Here is a 20,942-nt window from a genome sequence, read left to right as displayed (position 1 = left end):
TATATATATATATATTATTATCCTCGTTTAACGTCTGCTTTCCATGCTAGCATGGGTCGGACGATTTGACTGAGGACTGGTGGACCAGGTGGCTACACCAGGCTCCAATTCTGATTTGGCAGAGTTTCTACAGCTGGATGCTCTTCCTAATGCCAACCACTCCAAGATTATTTATATATATATATATATATATATATATATAAAATCATGTCATGGACTCTCCCATCGTTAGATGACAAATGAGCGTTCAGCAATTTCTTACTGAACAACCACACAGATGATTTGTTTATAGTGTTCACATAAGCGACATTACCTGTAAAGGTGCACCATGTCCCACATGTCGGCTGAGGAAATGATTGCAGAGCAGCGTGAAATGAAGTACTTTGCTCAAGAACTCGATACAATGCCCGGTCTGGGAATTAAACCCTGAATGGCTTAGCGGTTAGGGTGTTGTACTCACAATTGTAAGATTGTGGGCTTAATTCCCAGACCGGGCATTGTATTGAGTTCTTGAGCAAAGCACTTCATTTCACGTTGCTCTGCAATCATTTCCTCAGCCGACATGTGGGACATGGTGCACCTGTACAGGTAATGTCGCTTATGTGAACACTATAAACAAATCATCTGTGTGGTTGTTCAGTAAGAAATTGCTGAACATATATGTATGTATATATATATATATATATATATATATATATGTTTTCTGCAATAAATCGAGAAGCGGTGACGACTGACATTTCTGTAAATAATAATAATATTTATAAACTTAAAGCTTATAAGCGATCAACGTGTATTGACTAAAGAAAATAGTCTAATATTAGGGCAAACAAGCCCTCAAAGGGAAAAAGTGGGTTTCCTGTATGTATATGTGTGTGTGTATGCATGTATGTATTTGTGTGTGTGGATGTGTGTCTCTGTTTTGCCCCCCACCACCACCACCACCATCACTTGACAACCAATGCTGATGTGCTTACATCCCTGTAACTTAGTGATTCAGCAAAAGAGACTGAGAGAATAATTACCAGGCTTCAAAAAATAAGTAGCAGGGCTGATACATTCAAATAAAAATTCAAGGCGGTGACCCCCAGCATGGCTGCAGTCAAGTAAAAGATAAAAGATATATATATATATATATATATATATATATATATATAGAGAGAGAGAGAGAGAGAGAGGTTTCACACAGTTTCCATTTACAAAATTCGCCTACAAACTGAATCCAAAATCATATGGTTGCAAAGAGTGCTTCTTAACAACCACACAGCCATGTCTGTGCCTATATTAATCATTTCAGCAAGGAAGGAAGGAAGGAAGACACTTCTAGACATTCATTTACCGAAATGATTAAAATAATATTAGTTGCAACGCTAATGTTTTTGTCTTTTGTCATTACTACACAATTAGTTGTAATTAGAGTTTTAATGCTCCCTGCATTAAATATGTAGTATTAACTTACTAATTTTCATGTAGATGACATCTCTGAATAATTAACCTCAGTGATTAATACTTTAGACACAGCTGTTGACAACAAGAGTGGTTAATGATAAAATAACCAACAAGCTAAAGCACTTTTATCAAGAATAAGAAAGGAAAGTCATTATCTTCATCATCATCATCATCGTCATTATTTTAACATCCACTTTTCTATGCTCACATAGGTCGGATGGAATTGTTGAGGCAGATTTTCTAGAATTGGACACCTTTCTTGTCACCAAACTTCACCTGTAACCAAGAAAGGTAATATTTTTGCCATGGTTGGACATGTTCTTATTGAAGATCACAAATAAAGGACACTATTTGTATGATGGTGAGACTTGCTTGCAACAATCATACATCAAGACAAGGAGACACAAGCTCACACACACACACACACCAAACTTCTTTCAATTTCCATCTACCAAGTCCATTGATAAACCTTTAGTTGACCCAAGGTTATAATAGAAAACACTTGCTCAAGGTGCCATACAATGTGACTGAACCTGAAACCAAATTGGCTGAAAAACAAAATACTAAATAAATAAATAAGGCTGTAGTGGATATAAATTATGTAATAATGTTGTTAATTAGTTTCAGGCTATCCCTGATCAAGCAGACAGATCTATAATCAAAGACATTTTATTTATAACCAGCTCGTTCCTTTTGAAAATCCAGTGTGGCTTTCCTTTCCTTAAGACTGTAGGGTGTATTTTTGAAGGAAATTTAACTGCTATTCCTACCAGGTCAGGTATCTGAGTAGAGGCTGTTGATCCAATGAGCGATGCTTTTAATGAAGGGGTTGAATTAATAACACTTATATGATGCGTTATTGAAGATTCAGATAGGGGAAACAACCTTTTCCTAGTTCCTATCCAGTACAATTTCACATTACTAATGCCTAGTCATTCAAAATATCACGTTTCCTTACACCTTTTCTTGTAATCACTCACTTTTGATATCACTAATCACTGAAAATAAATAATAAATAAATGAAGAAAAAGTCAAACAATTATTCTTTATTTAGTTGGGAAGAATAAATAAAAACCCTTTGTTTTTTGGTTTTTAAAAAGTTTTATTTCACCAGTAAAAATATATGTTATCTTAAAAAACAAAATTGACAGAAACACAATCATTAAAGATTATAGCTAACAATTACAATAGAAGATATTTCTAGCAAAAATAATTAAATAAATGATGGCAATTATGAAGTTTCTGATGTTAATGATAATGATGATGATGATGATGATGATGATTATAAGAATGTAAAAATCACCAGCGACAGGTAATAAAATGGTGAAAGCCTGGTATTATCTATTTATTATCCTTTGCCATCTAGTAGTTTTAGAAGAGAATTAATTAGGTGCTAACATTGCATACTAAGGAGACAGGAAGTGAAGAGAAAAAAAGAAGTTTTTTTTAATCATCTCTCCAGAGTGGAGAGAACTTAATACTTTCATTATATCACTTCTCTTCTCATCTCTTTCTATCTTTCTCATTCAGTTGTCTGCAGCAGGAAAAAAAAAACAAAAAAAAACCCCACACACACATGTACACAAGTCATAGAAGAGCAAAATTTTAAATGCCAGAGAAATTCTTTGGAATAATTCCCATCTCTGAGCAAGTAGTTCCTTTGGCTTTTGAAACAAAAATGAACTGACATGTAAGAATTAGAAATTACCATGTAGAGTTTGTAGCTCAATATTTATTCCAACATGATGTACCTGAGAAAACTGTCAATAAAGAATATTGTTAATCCTTTAGTGTTCAAATTACTCTACCAAATGTAAAGCTTATTCATTCATAGTTTTGAATTAATCATGTGTTATCTCATAGTTTTGAGATTTCAATGATACTATTGTCTAATGTTAAGATGACATTACAGGGTAGGTGTGAGAAGTTAGACCTGGCTAGTTTGAACTTAAAACAGGAGACATATCTGAGCCAGATACGGCCAGTGTAAAAGCTAAGGGATTAAAGTAAATTATGAATTTCTACCAAAAATATTGGAGGTAGAATTGTTAAAAATGGCGAAGATATTTTATCTGGATACTTTACAAGCGATGCTTCCAAAATTTTGTTCATGATTCAGTCTTGTTGACATTCACTATACTGACTCCTCAGAAAGATAACAACACAAGCAATAAGGGGACCTCTAAATAGTCACTCGAACTGCTAGAAATAATGACAATAACCAAATCTCCCTGGAAAGACATACTGGATAATACTGTTCTGGATTATACTACGTCTGATTTTAAGTCAGATGATCATGGTTGGAATATTTTTCATCAGAGCTTTACTCAATTAGCTGCAATAAAGACATCTCCTTTAGAAAAATCATCTCGATGGCACAGCCATGTGGTTTCAGCATCATTGCGTGGCACCTTGTGTCTTCTACTATAGCTCAAGATCAGCCCCAATGCCTTGTTAGTGATCCAGTAGATGGAAACAGTACAGAAACTCTTTATGTTGCGTGTGTATCTTTGCAGCTGTGCTTGTTCCCACCACTGCTTGACATTTGGTGTTGGTTAGTTTATGTCCTGCTAACTTAGTGGTTCAACAAGAGATTGATAAAAATATCTATCAGGCTTTAAAAAAAACATAAGTACTAGGGTCAATTTGTTCAAACAAGTACAAAGTACAGGGGTATAAAATTAACTGAATCAATCCTAAAACCTAAGTGGCTGTGTGGTAAGTAGCTTGCTTACCAACCACATGGTTCCAGGTTCAGTCCCACTGCGTGGCACTTTGGGCAAGTGTCTTCTACTATAGCCTCAGGTCGACCAAAGCCTTGTGAGTGGATTTGGTAGACGGAAACTGAAAGAAGCCCATTGTATATATGTATATATATGTATGTGTGTGTATATGTTTGCGTGTCTGTGTTTGTCCCCCCCAACATCGCTTGACAACCGATGCTGGTGTGTTTATGTCCTCGTAACTTAGTGGTTCAGCAAAAGAGACTGATAGAATAAGTACTAAGCTTCCAAAGAATAAGTCCTGGGGTCGATTTGCTCGACTAAAGGTGGTGTTCCAGCATGGCCACAGTCAAATGACTGAAACAAGTAAAAGAGAGGAACAGTAACATTAATTTTGGAGGCAATAGCATTCTAGTAATTAACTCTTTCTTCACCCACAAGACAGTACCAAGTGGAGGACTGACAAATCTTGACCACCTGAACAGCATGATAGTCTTTCATATAACATACTCAGAAAAGCTAGGTATCTATAACCCACAGCTAGGTCAAGAATAAACTAATGAAGAATTCTGGCAGACCTAAATTATTATTCTGGCTTTTATTTCACTAACAAAATTTCAAGTAGACCAAATGGGTTAAAAAAATTTTTTTTTTAGTTAAGTCATTAACAGCAAGATGTTCAGGAAGAATAAGATGCAAAGATGACACAAAAGATATCCTTGCCTACCTAGAAGAGTTGCACATCTATAACTTACAGCAAGTGTTTGGTCAGATCAATGATGTGAAAGAAAATGATAGCATTCAAGCTGAGTATTGGTTAGCAACGGTACCCTCATTTTAAACACTAAACATTTTCTGAATTAAAAATCCAATAAAAGAAAATTTGAAAAAAAAAGAAAATGAATAAATAAATAAATAAAAAGATACTATCGCAACTTTAAAATATGTACTTAAAAACAAATCTATAAATTGACTATTTTAAAATCAATCAAATGGCATCACTAGATATGAAAAGGAAAGAAAACCACAAGGAAATAACCAAAGTTTATTTTCAAAAGATGTTAGAAAGGATAAAATTAACAAACAGAAGATTGATCTCCATTAACTAGTTTTAAGAGGAAAATGGAAAAGAAAAAATAAGAAAAAAACACGTAATTTAGAGGCAAACTGTTATTACAATAGTAAAATATCTTTAAATGTGTGTATGTGTAACTTGTTGACCATTAAAATGTTACTAGATTTAACAGTTGTTTCAGATGAAAAATATTATGCATAATGATACACAGATGGTAATAAAAAAAAAAACTGTGCTCTCTAAACTACTGACCATGTTATATTAGATGAAGGATAACAAATTAACAAACACATAAAAGAAATTTTTTTTTTAAAATGAAGAAAGCTACATTATGAACGATATTTAAGTGACCAATATCAAAATAGCATTCTTCTTATTCTTTTACTTGTTACAGTAATTTGATTGTGGCCATGCTGGAGCACTGCTTTAAGGGGTTTTAGTCGAAATCAACCTCAGGACTTATTCTTTGTAAGCCTAGTATTTATTCTATCGATCTTTTTTGCTGAACTATTAAGTTACAGAGACACAAACACACCAGCATTAGTTGTCAAGGTGGCAGGAGGACAAACACACACACACACACACACACACATATATATATATATATATACGATGGGCTTCTTTCAGTTCTATATTTAAGAGATGAGGAATTATGTACATTATTTATATTTGATGGATATTTGTCCTCATCTTGTTTGTTGTTAACACGTTTCAGCTGATATACTCTCCAGCCTTTATCAGATGTCTTGGGGAAATTTCAAACCTAGTTCTCATTCCTAAGGTATTTTTCGATGTTGTTGTTGTTGTTATTATTATTATTATTATTATTATTATTATTATTATTATTCAGGTCACTGAGTTCAATTCTAAGCAGTGACCTGAATAACAACAGCAACAACATCGAAAAATACCTTAGGAATGAGAACCCAGGTTTGAAACTTCCCCAAGACACCTGATGAAGGCTGGAGAGTATATCAGCCGAAACATGTTAACAACAAAGATGAGGACAAATATCTGTTTGTTCATTTATTTTTACACTTGTTTTTCCATGCTAGCATGGGGTAGTGAATATCTATTATTATGGCATCGTTTTACAGCTGGACGCGTACCATATAGCTAGCCCTTAACCTTTTAGCGTTTAAACGGGTCATTTACACACTGAATGGCTATGGCAGTCCATCAGAATAAAATAGTAATCAAAGGGGTTTGTGGGTAAAAATGTGGTTGAGAATTACTGTTCTACATGGCTGCTTGATTAACTTGAAAGAGCAGCCAAATCTCCCGCAAATCCTACCATCATGAAAAAAAGAGGGTTCTGGATAATGTAACTATGGGTAAATGACGATCATATGTTTGTGTGATCAAGGCTGACTCAGGGTCAGAATTTTAAAAACAGACGGTGAGGGGTGTGCTAATTCTGTTTATTTGATAATGCTTATCATTAGTTTTGCCAGTGTAGGGATTATAACAATAATCTCCACATTAAACTGAGGAGATTTTTAAGAGAAAAATAAAATTTTATTTTATTCAGAATGAAAAGAAGTCCACCTCTTTTTAACTATTCAATAGCTTACTCATGACTGTTGCACAACATTAAAAAATTTTATGATATTATCCTGACATTATTATTCACTACCAGTATGAAAGTGAAAAGCATGATGAATAAAAAAAAATTTCCAAGTTTATATTTAGCCTATTACAATAGCGACTGAAAGCATTCTGGTGTATTATTATAGACATGCTCTATTTCTCTCCTCTAACATAATTATGTTGTGCAACAATCATGATCAAGTTTCTGAGCAAGTTATTGAACTGTTAAAATAGTACTGGATTTACCTTATTTCTATTTGTAAAATAAAAAAATAAAAAAAGGATAAATTTCAAAAATATTCATTAATATAATCATAATTTACATTTTCAAAGTCGTTATGCCTTGTTCAGTGGTACACATCTACAAGAGTTTCTTCACTGATGAATACCTAACTGCTCTTTCTTTGATCTCAATTTCTGGATAAGACATTACTATAATCTATAGATCATGAAATTTAAAATATGCTTTGTATTGCGTATATTGTAATTTGAAATTGGTGATCTTTCATTTTCTATACATATAACAGCAGACAACAAAGCAAAAGGAAAATAAATGCTTAACCACCATTACACAGTAAACCAGTTTCCATTTTGTAGAAAGAGCATCCATACATTCATGAGAATGATGCCAGGTAATTTCTTGTGAGTTAAGAAGAGGTTGTCTTAAAGTTCCAAGCATGGTACAACAATTTACTTTTAATGGAATTCCATGATTCTTCAATTCTGTTTGTGTGTAATGTTGCATCATTGGAAGAAATAAAAGGTTATGGTTTACACTGAAAATGATTTTGCAGTAGAATTCTCTCCATTTTGTTGTCAGCCATTATATGTACATAAAACTAAAGACTGCTTTAAAATTAATGAAATCGCATTTCTTAGTCAAGATACCACTGCAATCTTATATACATTATGATTTATTTAGTTAAAATTATTTAAAATTAACAAATATTATTTAAAATTACCAATATTTCCTTTTCTTTTAGTCTTAGTCACAGCAGGTGTGGCTGTGTGGTAAGAAGCTTGCTTCCCAACCACATGGTTCTGAGTTCAGTCCAACTGCATGGCACCTTGGGCAAGTGCCTTCTACTATAGCCTTGGGCTAACCAAAGCTTTGTGAGTGGATTTGGTAGACGGAAACTGAAAGAAGCCCATCAAGTATATATATATATATATATATATATATATATATATATATATATATATATATATATATATATATGTATGTATAGATTTATGTGGGTGTGTGTCTGTGTTTGTCTCCCATCATCACTTGACAATCAATGTTGGTGAGCTTATGTCCCTGTAACTTAGCAGTTTGGCAAAAGAGACTAATAGAATAAGTACTAAGCTTACAAGGAATAAGTCCTAGGGTCAATTGTTTGACTAAGGTGGTGAACAAGCAGAATAAGAAAATGTATCAAATATTCTATATCATGTTTATAGTTATGTGGTTAAGAAACTTGTCTTGCAACCACATAGTCTTGGGTTTAATCCCACTGCAGCAAGTGTCTTCTGCTATAGCACTGGGCTAGTGCCTTGTGAGTGAATCTGGTAGACAGAAACCATGAGGTAGTTCATCATGTGTGTGTGTTTCTTCCCAACATCACTTGGCAAACGGTGTTCATTTCTTTACATCCCCATAACTTAGCAGTCTAACAAAAGGGACCGATACAATAAGTATGATGTTTAAAAAATAAGTACTGGGGTTTATTTGTTCAACTAAACCCTTTAAGGTGGTACCCCAGCATGGCTGCAATCCAACGACTGAAACAAGTAAAAGATAAATGCTATAATATAAAATGAAGTTCTGTTTTGTATTGTGTAGTATGTTTACTCAAAAGCTGTAGATAAATCACAAAGTGAAACATAAAATAACTAAAACTATGAAACACGATTCAATCTTTTTTTTTTCACATACCAGTAACAAAAAAATACTGCCAATTCTAAAAACACATACACACATTTGGATAATATTTTGTGAGTGAATATCAAAAACTGAGACAACAAAGTGAAAGGATAACAGCTACTTATTAGCTCCAATTTTTTGCTTTTAAGCTCTTATTCTTGACAAATTCAGCTCCTTTTGAACATTTTTCCTTTGGCAACACTGCGTGGTATTTACTGAGAGCTAAGCAGAGTAGGTCATTTAGGGTTGTCTTTAATATAGATATGGTGCTGTGCTAGCTAGTGACATTATTATCAACTACCAATTTTTTAGGTGGTTGTCTTTGTAGCTATATATGCCAGTATGCATAATCTCCTATAATCACTGTTTTAATATACGGTTGTTTTGAAGCTGGCTTGGGGTCATTTTCAATGGCCAGACAACTGAAGAGATGGCGGCGTGGGTTTCCACCCCAGCATCTGAAACTCGGAGTTTTATCAAGGCTACCGAATAAGTGTCACATATTTTCACAGATAAATTCCTTTATTTACATAATATCGAGGTCTCTTTCTTTCTTTTGTTGTCTTTTCTATCTATCTATCTATCTATCTATCTATCTATCTATATATATATATATATATATATATACACGCACACACACATACATACATATCCATGGTACTGAAATCTGCAGCATGCACTAATGCATATACACATGCCTACACACCAGAAAATGTTTGAGTGTGTAGAATGAATTGGTAATGACGCTATTGGTCTACACTAATATCAGCATAGTAAACACATATACATAATAGAAATCTCACACAAAAAGACAAATGACTTCAATGTAAGTGAAACATGTATGCAGTTCTCTACTGGTTACTGTAATCCTCATTGCTTCTAAAAGTCATACACTAAACATGAGCACCACTAAACATGAGCAACACTCACCTAGAGCCCTCACAGTCACTACAAACAAACAGCAGGCCTCATTATCACCAAAACTCTTTTGGCAAAAACACATCCTTAACATAGATATGACAGAATCCCACAGACCATCCCTTTTCTTCAGGGTCAGAAAATATTTCAGTTCATAACAACTGCTGATTTTCCACAAGGCTCAAATGAGGCCCAGAATAAAATATTGTCACCAGATCTAGGATGGTGCTATTGCTATACAAACTAATGTCTTGATCTGCTTCCAAAGAGGGGCTACTCAATCAGGATACACTCCAGCCTCTGACCCGCAGATTTGCTGTTTCCTTTTTCTGTCTATTGCATCATTGATAAAATGGCCTCTGTACCTCAGAACTAGTTGATCTTATATCCCCACTACACAGGCAACCCCAGCCCATTTTTTTGTCCCTCTCTCATTACTCTTGGCACAACCAACCCCATCAGCCGAACACCAACCATCTTTTCCCTTCAGAAACTAACGGTGTTGGCCTGCAAAGGTCATGGGCAATACGCCTTCTTTTAGACACAACAGCTAAAAAAAAAAAGAGAAAAAAAAACAATAAATAAAATAAAGATATGAAACCCAATGATGATATAGCAGTCAATGAACTTTTGGCAATGTCCACTCCTTTACTGCAAACCAAACAGAATGGTGTAAGAGGGGTAACAATAAAAACAACAAAGTGACTTGACCATATTCAAATCAATTTAAGATTTCTGATCTGTAAATGTTTCTCCTCAAAAGTCCCTCCACACACCATTCTGATTCTACCCTCCTGCTCCTCGTGTAAGTTTCCATCAACTCAGCTGCTGTTCATTAAATGCACTAAAAGCTATTTAAAGGATTCTGTATAGAAACAACGGTGACATTGATTTTCCTGTGTTCATGGTATTGATGAAACCAAAGACAAATAAAGGAGAAAAAATCTGTGTTGACACAACAGTTAATAATAACAACAACAACAACATACATCATACACTATGTAACTTATAAACTGACAGATAAGGACATTTTGTAGGCTTTACAGCATTGTCGGTTGTTTGATGACAATAAATGTTCCACTATTCATGTTCTACAGGCACTTATATAGATATGTATGCATGTATGTAGATTTTATGTGTGTGAGAGAGAGAGAGAGAGAGAGTACACTTGACATACACACACTATGTTACCATATGTCCACTCCACCCCAAGAACTCTTGAAGGTGGTGCCTCAGCATGGCCACAGTCCATTAATAAAACCAGTAAAAGAATAAGAAAATATATACACATACAAACAAACCCACGCATAAGGGCTATAATTATATAAATACATATATTCCAAAGCAGATGCATATATAAAATATCGAAATAATGATGGAAACAGCACAGGTCTTTATGTCTCTCTCTCTCTCTCACACACACACACACACACACACACACACACACACACACACACACACACACACAATAGTTTAAAAAAACATGCACAAATACAATTTCTATGATTATTCACTGTTGTATCCAATTGGTTGAATAGGCTTAAGACAAATTCTTGAATCAAAATCATATCTGAAAGCCAGAATGGAAACTGTTTACTGTTTATAGTCATTATGTCACCAAAACACTAATGACATTTTAATTGTAATTCTCAAGAGGAACAGATAACAAGAGCCTTTGACAAATGTAAACAATCACAACTAAAGATTATCAAAGCTATTATCACAGTTAATCTCTTGCCAAAGCCAAATGAGAGCTGAAGCTTAAAGCACCACCACAAAAGCTTCCCAGACATCATATTCAATACTTTGCCGACATCATTCTTCACAACAACTAAGTCTCTCCGGAGTTCCATTCTACTCTTGTTTTTCCTATAAGAATTCAAAATAAATATTAATTTCATTCAATTATTCTCTATCTCCCAGTTCAGAAAGTGGTAGTGACGGGTGTGGTGGTGGTGGTTATCACCTTATCGGTTTGTAGGAAGCTTGAGGAGATTAACTAAAATTTAAAAAAGAACAAAAAAACCATACCACTAATTAAGGATAAGTTTACACTCTAATCGTCCCAGAATTCAAATGAATACAATTATTTCACTATCATCATCTTTGCTTTGATCTTCTGTCTTTAATTTCTGTATTTACTGTATCAGTGGTTCTCAAACTGATAAATGCCACCGCCACAAAAATTGTTCTTTTATTTCTTTTACTTGTTTCAGCCATCTGACAGTGGCCATGCTGGAGCACCACCTTAAAGGGTTATAGTTGAAGAAATTGACCCTAGGAATTATTCCTTGTAAGCCTAGTACTTATTCTATCAGTCTCCTTTGTTGAACCGCTAAGTTACAGGGACATAAACACACCAGCATAAGTTGTCAAGCAATGGCAAGGGGACAAACAAACACACACACGTGTGTGTGTGTGTGTGTGTGTGTGTGTGTGTGTGTGTGTGTGTGTGTGTGTATATATATATATATATATATATATATATATATATATATATATATATACACACACACACACATATATATGTATATGACAGGCATCTTTCAGTTTCTGTCTACCAAATTCATTCACAAAGCTTTGGTTGGTCCGAGGTTATAGTAGAAGACACTTGCCCAAGGTGCCACACAATGGGACCAAACCTAGAACCGTGTGGTTGGGAAGCTAGCTTCTTATCTGTGAAGCTTCTTGCCTTTTCCCTCCTTCTTTATAAATGAGAAGATAAAATTAAGTTTATATTTATAATAATAATAATTCTCTCTCAACCATAATGTAGGACAAGTTTTTAAAAAAATGCTAATTCTGTTTATTTGATAATGCTTATCATGAATTTTGCCAGTGTAGGGATTATAACAATAATGAAGAAATTTTGTACATGGTCATTTGACTTGTTAGAAGTAGCAGCCACATCGCTTTCATATGATATGCAGCTGTCTTTAAAAAGAAAGTAATACATGTCTGCTGTCTCAAAAAGAAAAGAAAAAAATGATTGGATAGTTACAGCTGGAAAAATTTATGATTAAATGATTGCCATTTCAGAGCTAACCTGGGATTTAACAACAACTAAGAACAATTTAACAGTATAATTCTATTATTCATTCTGATCACATCATAAATGAAGTATACAGATTTTCTATGTACCACATGTTTATCTTCACAGACAAATTTAGAGTTATTCTCTTTGCCTGTGTTTATCAAAGATGATGTATCTTAGCGCTTTACTTCCAGGATGAAGCTTGCTTTGTGACCAGGTGGTTTTGGGTGTAATTCCACCGTGTAACACCTTAGGCAAGTGTCTTCCTTATGAGTGAATTTGGTAGATAGAAACTGTGTGGATGTCTGACATGTATGCCTATAAAGTGGTTGGCATTAGGAAGGACATCCAGCTGCAGAAACCATGCCATAGCAGACAGTAGAGCTTGATGCAGTCTTCTGACTCGTTAGCTCCTGTCAAACCATCCAATCCATGCTAGCATAGAAGGAGAACACTAAATGATGATAATGATCATCATCATATGTATGTATGTACCCTTGTCTTGGCATCACATGATGGTTGTAAATGAGCATTGCTCTCATACAAGCAATGCTGTTCACTCTCAGTCTTCCATGTAAAATACGTCTGGCTACAGAGAAATATTACCTTGCTTGGAAACAGGAAGAATGTCTAGCTGTAGAAAAATCTGCAGCAACAAATTCCATCTGACCTATGCAAGCACGGAAATGTGGACAGTAAGTGACAGTAAATTAACTGCTTTAAGATTCAAAAGCAACAGGAGATAGCCATGGCTAGAATACCTCTGATCATAAATTTGCTTGATCAAAGCTAACCTGCAACTAAACAACTTTAGGCATGAACAGACAAAACACTAACCAACAAATACACAAAGCAAACACATGCATAAGAAGTACCCCAGCATGGAGAGAACTCTAAACATTTTAACCTTTTTTTTTACCCTACTGGCACAAGATATTTTTTCTTTTCGTTTGATTTGCTAACCTTTCCTATTTTGGTAAATTAGCACACGAATTGCTGGAGCAAACATTTTCACAGTTGTATGCTCTTATCTAAAATTAAATGCTCAACCATAATATAGAAATACCTTCCTCTTTTTAATAACTAGACTGAGGCAAGAAAAGTAATGTACATTGTCTAAGATCAACAAATTACATGATCGATATAGTGTAGTACTTTGAGCTTAGAGCCAGTGCAGGAGTTTGTTCTGTCTGCATATTAGTAACAGCAGAAAAATATTGTCCGTAGTTTAATTTAGCCAGATCATACAACATAATACTAAGTGGTGGAAATGTTTATATCTACAGTGTTCATTTTATGATTTCAAAACAAAGTACCATACAGCTTTTGATTTGTTCTCCCTTTCATGTCACTTATGAAAATATCCACTGGTGATGTAAGTGTTAAACATTATTTGCTTACAGAATCTGTTAATATAGCTTTATATATATACACACACACTCACAGACAAAACTCAGAGTAGCAAGAAACTGATGCAACCAAACTAAAAATATTATTAATTTCTGCTATGACATCAAGCACTCTTTCTTCTGATATTCAACAGTGAATGGATATATATATATATATATATATATATATATATATATATATATATATATATATATTCTTTGAATGTTGAGCCTCATGGAGGTGATAATAAATGACTGAAAACTTTGGCGATATGCTGTGCTTAAGAAGGCTTGTCAAGCCAAGAGAAATCAAAATTGTGGCCAATGCTGCTGTCATAACTGGCACCCATGCTGGTAGCACGTAAAAAGCACCCATTATACTCTTGGAGTGGTTGGTGTTAGGAAGGGCATCCAGCCGTAGAAACCATGCCAAATCAGACTGGAACCTGGTGTAGCTCTCCAGCTTACTAGTTTCAGTCAAACTATCTAACCCAAGGATCAGCGAACCAGGGTAAATTACCCCAAGAGCAGTAAAAATGAAATTCTTGTGGGGTAATAAGGAATCATCATACATAAGTAAAATTATGTAGAAAACGTGTTCCTTGCTGTAACAGAAATTTTTCTTCTGGCAACACAGCATCTGTCCAACGTAATGGACATGTAAGTAGATTCATATAAATAGATGCAATAAACCTTTTGATTTCAAAGAATCTATGAATTTCTTCCTTTCAAATCAATGAAGTAACATCAGTGTAAATAAATATATTTTAGGGTAATTGGTTCAAAAAGTTCACCAAACCCTGGTCTAACCCATGCCAGCATGGAAAACAGACATTAAATGATGATGGTGGTTATGATATATATACTGTGTAGTATGTACCTTGCTTACCAACCAAAAGGCTCTGGGTTCAGTCCCACTGCGTGACACCTTGGGCAAGTGTCTACTATAGCCTCAGGCCGACTAAAGCCTTGCAAGTGGATTTGGTAGATGGAAACTGAAAGAAGCCCGTTGTATATATATATATGTGTGTGTCTGTGTGTGTCTATGTTTGTCCCCCCCCCCACCTGACAACTGATGTTGGTGTGTTTACATCTACGTAACTTAGCGGTTTGGCAAAAGAGGCTGATAGAATAAGTACTAGGCTTACAAAGAATAAGTCCTGGGGTCGATTTGTTTGACTAAAAGCAGTGCTCCAGCATGGCCACAGTCAAATGACTGAAACAAATATATGCACACATTTCATACATATTAGAATGCACCTTTCGTTGCAAATCTGAAATGCCACTCTAATGTTTAAAGCTACAAATATTACATAACTTTTCACATGGAACTTCTGCATACAATGGAATTAAAAACAGAGTGGTATAGAAACCAGATGTGCTAAGCTCCTCCCCACCACCATTTTTTTTGTTTTCTTATTTGGATTATATATAATACTATTTCTTTTTTTTTGCAAGGAGACTGGTGATTGATTTTGATGTTTCAGCCTGCTAGTCTTCATTGGACTTATGACCATTCATAGATTTACAATATTAAGAAACATGATGATGATGATGATGATGATCACATACACAGACAAATGTATGTCATCATCATCATCATCATCGTTTAACATCTGCTTTCCATGCTAGCATGGGTTGGACAATTTGACTGAGGACTGGTGAACCAGATGGCTACACCAGGCTCCAATCTGATTTGGCAGAGTTTCTACAGCTGGATGCCCTTCCTAATGCCAACGACACTGAGAGTATATAGGGTGCTTTTACGTGCCACCGGCACGAGGGCCAGTCAGGCGGTACTAGCAACGACCATGCTCAAATGATGTTTTTTACATACCACCTGCACAGGAGCCAGTCCAGCAGCACTGGCAATGACCTCGCTTGAATGTTTTGTTTTTTTGTGTTGATATATAGCTTCAAGAGACCAGATGAGACAGATCAATAAAGAGACACACATACACACCCTCAATTTTATGTGACAGATGCACAAGCACAGTAAGCCTTAAAAGTACATAATATGAAAAAGATTCTCTCAAATGTTCAGATGTCTCCCTAGAAGTACTTGATAGATCATTGTTTCCTAGGGAACCTAATTAGTAGTGACAAAGGGTGTTCTGTAAACATAGTAGCAAGAGTAAGAATGGAATGGAAAAGTTCAAGGAGTTATTACAGCTGCTGCTAACATAGGACCCTTCTCCTTCAAAGTGAAAAGCAGATTGTTTGATGTTTGTGTATAAACAACAATGATGCATAATAATAGGAAAAGGGACTTGAATGCAAAGGAGTGATGAAATAAGAATATTCTACTGGATGTGTAACGTTACTGTACATGAATAATGGAACACAAATGGGCTCAGAGAAAACCTAAATATAATAAAAAGAATTAGATGCAAAGTGCAACAGAAAAGGCTGTAATGGTACAAATACGTGAAGCATATATATAATTTCAGGTTGGTAGTACAATCAATGGACTTTTATACTGTTGCTGTCTACCTAATTTCATTCACAAGGCCTAGGTTGACCTGAAACTTGAAAATAATTACTGAGGTTGATAAGCTTGACTAAACCCTTCAAAACAGTGCTCCAGCATGGTTGCAATCCAATAACCAGTAAAAGACACACACACCATATATATATATAGTATACACACAGCACTTAAATAAAAATATTTATATAATAATTCCTACAATTACTTTGATATTTACAAATATGCTGAGTGTATGTTTTGTCATACCCTATCACTTGCTCAACTTTTATATACACACACATATACTCTCTCTCTCTCTCTTACTCACATACAGGCTACCAAAAATTCTAGGGGAAGTTAAGCATTATCCACACTGCCACCAAAACTTTCTTTAGGCTAACTGCACTTCCTTCAGCACTTGCATGCTAAAAGATGGTACTCTTGTGGTTACATAAGCAAGGTTTGACTTTAATCACTCCAGTTTTCTTTCTTGTGTTACAGAGTAAACATGGCCACTCTGCTGGTAGTGTGCACCAAGGAAGAACAAAAATCAGTGATCCGATTACTATGGTGTGGAGGAGTGTCAGGGACCTCAGAAAGCTGTCATTGCAGCCTTTCAGTAAAATACAGGGACAGTGCTCTACCATGTAGAAGTATGGATGAGTGGATCAAGAAGTTTTAAAATGTCCCCAAAAATGTGAAGCCTGGAGAGAGAGTAGGACACCTATCAACATCCACCACTGATGTGAAGATTCAACAAGCTCAAGAGATGGTCCTGGCAAACTGACAAGTGACCATTGATGAGGTGGCATGCTCCTTGCAAATTAGTCTTGGTTCTGCATATGAAACCATCCACAAGTTTCGCTTCTGTAAAATCTGTGTGAGATGGATGCCAAGTGAGCTTACAGAAGTGCATAAGCACAATCGTGGGGAGATCTGTCCACACTTACTTGACTATTACAATAGGGAAGGCACAGCTGTTGCAGATAGAATAGTCACAGGTGATGAAACTTGGGTTCATTATTTTGAGCCAGAATCCAAAAGGTAAATTATGTTGTGGAAACACCCAGAATTACCAGCGAAAAAGAAATTCAAAACTCAATCTTCCACAGAAAAAATGATGCTACATTTTTTTGGATGCCAAAGGTCCTACACTGGAACATTACCTGGAGAAGGAGGTCTACAGTTACCAGTGTAAGCTACAGTGAAATGCTAACCAACAAACTGAAAGTAGTAATTCACACCATATCAAGTTTTATTGTTGTACAATAATGCACACCCATACTGTTGAAACCATTAAAAAATTGGGGGTTTTTGAGTTGCTGGAACCTCCTGCACGCAATCCAGATCTTGCCCTTTCCAACTATCACCTCTCTGGACAGCTCAAACATCCTTTATGAGGTCTTTGATTTGCTATGAGCAAAGAAATGCAGGAAGTGGTGCATAAATGGCTGCACAACCAGCTAAAAGACTTTTCTGATGGAACAAGCAAGCTTGTAGACCAAAAGAGGTGCACCTAAAAGCAAGGAGACTAAGTCAAGAAATGGTGAAATTGTTCAACCCCTGCTTTTGTTTCAATAGATTTTAGAAACAAGAGTGCATGTAATTTTTTTATTTACCCTTGTATGTACAGAACATTTTTTCCATTCTTGTAGTGAAATAATAAACTAATGATGCCTTTATTTCATGTATTAATAAACCATAGGCATAGGAGTGGCTGTGTGGTAAGTAGCTTGCTTACCAACCACATGGTTCCAGGTTCAGTCCCATTGCGTGGCACTTTGGGCAAGTGTCTTCTACTATAGCCTCGGGCCGACCAAAGCCTTGTGAGTGGATTTGGTAGACAGAAACTGAAAGAAACCCGTCGTATATATGTATGTATATGTATGTGTGTGTAGATGTTTGTGTGTCTGTGTTTGTCCCCCCAACATCACTTGACAACTGATGCTGGTGTGTTTACGTCCCCGTAACTTAGCGGTTCGGCCAAAGACACCGATAGAATAAGTACTAGGCTTCCAAAGAATAAGTCCTGGGGTCGATTTGTTCGACTAAAGGTGGTGCTCCAGCATGGCCACAGTCAAATGACTGAAACAAGTAAAGGAATAAATTCAAAAACATTTTAAACAAATGCAGATGAGGGATAAATGAGAGAACAAGATAACTAAAGAGTCAATGATATCATAAACTTTGCTACAACATCATATTCTTTCTATCTTACTTCTTACTCCATTCGAGCCACTTGACTTAGCATTATGCAAAAGGTAGGTATGAATGAACTAGTACACAGTTTCCATCATGAAAAATTCCATTCATAATGTATTGGTCAAACACAACTCTGTATTAAGAAATGCTACTTACCTAAACAACAAAACTCTTTGAGACAGTCTCAATTGTGTAGATGCTAAGTCATTAAATAGGAAAACATCCAGAAAGCCAGCAAGGTCGTCTGAGTTTGATGAGATGGTATTTGAATTATCTAAAAATGATAAAGACAGGTTGATAGTTTTAAAACCAATCAACAAATCAATACATAAAATTGGAGGAAAAGGAAGAAAGGAAAGACAATAAAACTCAATCGAGAAATTGATAGATGGAAGAGAATCAATAGATACATTTATGCATAAAATATATAATTATTACTAGTGGCAAAACAATTGTTTCTAATTTAGGCAAAAGGCCAGCAAGTTTGAGGGGAGGGGATTATACTAACTCCAGTACTAGAGTGGTACTTTGCTCTATCGAGAGGTTTAGGAGGAGTGACAAGGTTTATATGATTGATGAATGGATAAAACAGAAGGGGGATAAAAAAATGAAGAGGTGCAATAGAGCTATAATACAAGTTGTAGTCGTTTAGTCCTATATGTCTACTTGAACAGGGCAGAACTATCATCAAAAGTGCTTCCTTGAACATACCCTCACTTTTTCCAGACAATATCTAATATATAAAAGGCAATTTCTGTCTTTCTGTCTGTCTGTCACCATCTTAGTTCCTAAGCCAGCAAACTAATATTCTTGAAACTTTGCATACATGTTACACTAACATCCAGTTCAATAATAGGCTAATTCGATTTCAATAAAAATCGATATGCTCCCCAGGGGTGTTGGGCGAATTATATGATAAAATGAGAAGGTTGCAAAAAGTATTAGTCAGAGGGAAAAGTAGTAGCAGAGTGAGGGTAACTTTACTTTCGCAAATACAACACACACACAGAAAGGTGGGTGTGAAGAATACATAGCTTTAAGGGAAGAGGGGGTAGGTGGCTTTTCTGATGTCCATCGCAAAGAAATACTCACACATACACATATATAGATATGTATGTACATACATGTCTACTATACACCATTTTAACCTTGTGATTACCTGTTTGTACGTTTGTAAATTTGCATATGTGTGTGTGTCTGTGTGTCACATCTTTAACTGTCTGTCTTCCCAGTTGCTGTCACATATTGTGAGATTTTAAAATTACGTCAAAATTTTCAAATTTGGTATATTGAAATAATCTTCCACGTTAAATCCGATTTTGTTATTTATTTGTTCTGAACATCCAGTTGAATTATATGTGAATTGGATTTCAATAAAAATCTATAATGGACCACCTGGGGGGGGGGGGGGTGCTGTAGCACATGATTACAAGTCAACTACATTAAGCTATGACACCTGACAATGCTAACTACAATATGTAGACTATTTGTCAATGTTTGGTGATGACAGAAACTGAACAGGAAACGGGGTAGGACATGGAACAGTGTAATAATAAACAGGATCTGGGGAAAACCCGCGCTTTCCCAGTATTACCGATCAACTCATATATTTTACTCAGATGTATATTTGTTTGTTAAAATAATATAGGGACATTCCTTATTCACCCACTAATTGTATTAATAGTTTATAATACCTATTTTTGGCAATAAACTATTACCATAAAGGTTAATAAAATATTTAATGGCTTAATTACACCCAACTGATTCTAAAATTTATATATTGACATAAGATTGGGGATAGGACATGAAAGAGTGTAATGAGAATGGGAACTGAAAATAAACCCCTGCTTTTCTGGGTATTACCGGGTAATTCAGCTAGTATATATATATATATATATATATATATATATATATATATATACACACACACATATAAACAGAACCCTTGATTCAATAACACAGTGTATAAACTCTATATTTGGAATGACCAATTTCAAAGACTGTTGGATTTTACTCACAAGGTATTGGAATCTTAATAATGGATTTATAAATGCAATGACCAATCTTAAAGACTATTGGATTTTACTCACAAGGTATTGGAATCTTATATGTATACCATTCTGCCTAAACAATGGATCTACAAATACAATATCCCTACATTCACTCTCTATTTCCTATCTTATCTAAACTAAC

At 35.2% G+C, this 20,942-nt stretch overlaps 1 protein-coding gene across 1 annotated transcript in view; it reads right to left on the bottom strand.

The window, feature by feature from the left end:
* Positions 1-20,942, bottom strand: part of LOC106874217 (histone-lysine N-methyltransferase EZH2) — a 182,264-nt gene that overhangs the window by 76,412 nt on the left and 84,910 nt on the right. The window contains exon 2 of the mRNA XM_052971199.1: positions 18,906-19,023. The gene's annotated coding sequence lies outside the window, so the exon portion shown is untranslated. The remainder of the gene's footprint in view (positions 1-18,905; positions 19,024-20,942) is intronic.

This window comes from Octopus bimaculoides, chromosome 1, assembly GCF_001194135.2.
Source record: "Octopus bimaculoides isolate UCB-OBI-ISO-001 chromosome 1, ASM119413v2, whole genome shotgun sequence".
NCBI lineage: Eukaryota > Metazoa > Mollusca > Cephalopoda > Octopoda > Octopodidae > Octopus > Octopus bimaculoides.
This window is presented reverse-complemented; position numbering and strand designations above follow the sequence as displayed.